Raw genomic sequence first — 4,193 nt, forward strand, 5'->3', positions numbered from 1 at the left:
CTCTCTCTCTCTCTCTCTCTCTCTCTCTCTCTCTCTCTCTCTCTCTCTCTCTCTCTCTCTTGATTGGATGGTCATGGAGACCAGCAAAGATTGCTGGTTGGCAAATCCGGATCCGTTCAGCATTCGTATAGGTATGCATTTTTTCTTTCCAATAACCGATTTGATTTGACATAAGGATCATTCGTATTGGTAATCATGATATCCAGAATATTTAGCCTGTTTTTTTTTTGGGACAATGATAATGTTTTCAGGGCCTCACAAAAAAATATACAAACAAAAAGAATTTCAGACAAAACTATTCTCCATATATAAATGTCAGAATCAAACTACAAGATTACAGCTAAAACTACTACACAAGAACAAGAAAGAAAGAAACTAGAGGTGGACTGGAACTAGTCAATGATAATAAGCTCGTGGTTTTCGTGCAATTCATATTGCCTTGGCCCCAATGAATCAATCTGCAGTACTTTAGTGAATGTATGAGGATCCACCATGAATTGCTGATCATGAAGATTGCTAGTATACTCCGCCTCGAAACCTATTGGATCTGTCTGGCCTTTCCCGGATTCACAAGGAAATGGAGTACTAGTACAACCGAATGTCCCTGCAGCATCTCTTAGATGTTCCTCTAACATGGTCATCCTCATCATCTCACGATCAACATCACTTTGACCCATAATACTGAAAATATCAGTACCAAGATCCCAGGTAGTACTAGTCCTAATACCACTGGGAAAACCAGGGCAATGGTTATTTTGGTATTCACAAGCTTCCCATGGCCAAATTGGATCTCTTAACATTGTTTCACCCTCATCAAAACACGCAACCAGCGGATTTTTCCAGAATTCTTCTGTGATGTCTAGAGGGGAATCAGTCTGATCAGTAGATTCTGGTTCCTCAGTCGAGTTGATCTTGTCGTTTAATTTTCTGTCCTCGACCGCCAGTTCATCAATTTCATCCAGCAATGATTGTTGAGAAAAATCAATTGGCTGTGATGATTCCTCAAACTCAGTACTTTCCGGGATCAAATCCTCCAATTCATCAGCCCACGATTCTAAATCATCGACCTCTTCTCCAGCATTACCATGTACTTTTTGTTTCTTCAATTCCGGTGAGCCAAGAACATCACCTTCGGAATGGGAATCAAGCTCCTCTGCTTTTCTTTTTAGGGTCAGAAACTGACCCGGTTTAGGTTGAGTATTCTTGCTCCTCATAACTTCTCTGGGTCAGGAAACCGAATGAGTTTTGCTCTGGGTTGCTAATTAACAGGGTAAGACGAACAGAGAAGAATGAAAGTAGAAACAACTTCGAGAGGGTTATATAGGCATCCATTTCCCACTGTTTCCCTCTTTGGTGAGGAAAGGATAACTTTCCTAAAACAAAGCGGAAGAATTAAATCCCCAATTCATTAGGTTACCTCAAATTGGTTTTACCTAGCTGAAGTTGGAATGCCTCTAAGGGCCAAAGTTTCTATTCTTTTTTTTTTCTCAGTAGTACCCACTACCCACTATCCAGTCTCATATCATCATGAAATAATCAAAGGTATAGTGTGACGGATGCATGTTAGTTTTACATGAAACTTTTCTATCATTTATTTTTTTTTTTTGTAGAATAAATTTTCTATCATTTCATAATCAGGCATCATGAAATTGGACGAACAAAGTTTATTGAAGAGCCCAAAGGGCACAAGCAGCAAGCCTACAGCACAGGCCAAGCAGAACCAGGCTTTCATAGTCACTTGACCAAAAAAAAGACTTTCATAGTCACAAGCCCAAATGAAATGGGAGACTATATAAGCCCAAAAATAGAAAACTAAGACCCAAGGACAGGAATATACAAGGGCCAGTATTGTCTAGGACTCTTTGCCCAAAAACAAAAAAAACAAAATATTGTCTAGGACTCATGGACATGCAGCACATGATCAAGCATCATCAAGAAAATAAGAAAGCAAAGACACATGAGAAGCAAGTACATGATGTGATGCAACCAAATGGAGTTTCATCCTGGATTGCACATTATTTTAAAGCTCATGTCCACTTTATAATTGAGTGAAAGATGCAACTTTAATCAAGACAAATCTCCAATCTCATAGGTACACATCACCCAGGGCCATTGATTTAGATATGCATCAAATTGAATAGAAGCTAGATGAAATAACCAGAAAAAAAGAGAGGACCCAATTGAAGAAAAAATGAAAATGCCAAGGTGTTTATACCAAACATCAAAAAACTAGAAAAGCACAGATTCAGACACAGAAAGCTACTGAGCAGAAGACTGACAAGGCCAAAGACAAGGCTTGCTATGTTGGTTAGAATGACAGGTCATATGTAATTGGGTACCTAGGGGTAGTAGTTGCAGAACAGTGACCGGTAATAGTCACTGCAGCACAGACTAGAAATTAGGGCCACTAGGTTTTACTGTGAAGAGGCATTGAAGATGAAGAACGTGGAGGAGATTGAATAAGCATATGCAAAAAAGCAAAATGGCATTGAAGATGAAGACAAAATAAAAGAGAACTGGGAAAGGACCTCCCACATTGCCTCCACTGGAGACAAACCGGTTCAGAAGGAAAAAGAAAACCCTTGATTTTGACATACCAATGGACACCTCTATTGCCCAGCTCGTCTTTGGATCCGTGCATTGGCTCTTATGGTTTCACTTATGAACCTTGGTACTATTTGTGACACCCACACTACTGAGCTCAACCCAGATCGAATTTGAATTTTACAGTGATGGTAAATATATCCAAAAACCAGAAAACCTTGGCATAGCATAGCATTGGCACACATTTTCTACCCTTGATTATTAGAGTTGTCTGCCCTTGAGTAAATTATGGTTTACCATTCTGTTTAAATACAGAGTTTGAGTTTCACCATGATGGTTTAGTTACGGATAAGTCAGGATGAACAAACTAGATAAGAACTTTTAACCCTCTACCTTACTGATTCAAGGCATACTGATTTGGTTTCAACCGTTGTAACCAAACAGTAAAAATTGAGTCTTGGTTAACAGGATAGTAGAGTCCCTAAAGGCCTAAACCTCCTCTAAATCTCTAATTGCAGAGGCAATAGGGTTTAGGAAACAGCTAACTGTTGAGATTTGAAATAGCCAAAAGCTAAAGACCAAGGAAATAGTACACACTTATGCCACAACCACATTCTATAGGGAAAGGACCTTAGTTGGCTCACTGCCCACTGTTCTCAGTCTGTTCTGTATCTGCTCACTCTCTCTCTCTCTCTCTCTCTCTCTCTTCTCTCTCTCCTCTCTTTCGAATTTGAGCATCCCAATGTGGTTTTCCAAGGAAGGGAAATAAAAAGCACTGTTGGATTGCAGCCGAAGCTGCCCCAACCATTTCTCGAAAAGGTTCTTGCTTTCTTTTCATAGCTTTCAATTTCAAGAACCCATTTTCAAGCAGAGACTTAGGCTTCACTATTCCAAGTCCGTGAAGCTCTGTTTTCAGTCTCACAAACCCATCATCAGAACCTGCTTATAAATAGAGAAAGCACAGCCATTAGCCACTTGCCAATTGGGTTTTGGGGTCTGAGAGCACTATGAGGTTTATGAACATGGGTTCTGTGGGAAGCTTGAGTTGGGTGAATGCCATTGGGAGGAAGAAGTGTAGGAGCTTGTTCTGGAGGATGAGAGCTGCATTGAAGAAGGCTATGAAGAATTCTGGGAAGCAGAGGAGGTTCACGTTCCAGTATGATCCTTCAAGCTATGCTCTGAATTTTGATGATGGGCTTTGGAAATATGGGGAGGGAGGAGCTTGTGCTTTGAGACGACCTTCAGAGCTTCAAGAGCATCCAGATATCAACAACACTCTCTGGGTTTGTGTTCTTTTGGTCAAGTCTGAAGGATGTGGTATTGTTTAGGCTTTGCTTGTGCGTGAGAGTTTTGTCACTGTGACAAGAGATGAACGCTTGAGAAGTATAGATTATGATTTCACTTCATTGCTTTCCAAGTTCTTCCTATTTTGTTACTAGCTTGTATAAATTGTCGATCTTTACAAATTGTCTTGTTCCTGTTCAGTGAGATTATGTGATTTCAATTTTCCAAAACGGTAGAGAGCAATTCATGAATGTTATAAACCTGGATATAACTTACGAGTACTTCTCAAAAACTTGGCAGGATCGCAACTACTTTTATGCAAAATCGCAGTTCAATGGCTTTGATAATGGTGTGGGTTTCGGTAT

The sequence above is a fragment of the Fragaria vesca genome, linkage group LG6 (genome assembly GCF_000184155.1).
Source record: "Fragaria vesca subsp. vesca linkage group LG6, FraVesHawaii_1.0, whole genome shotgun sequence".
Taxonomy (NCBI): domain Eukaryota; kingdom Viridiplantae; phylum Streptophyta; class Magnoliopsida; order Rosales; family Rosaceae; genus Fragaria; species Fragaria vesca.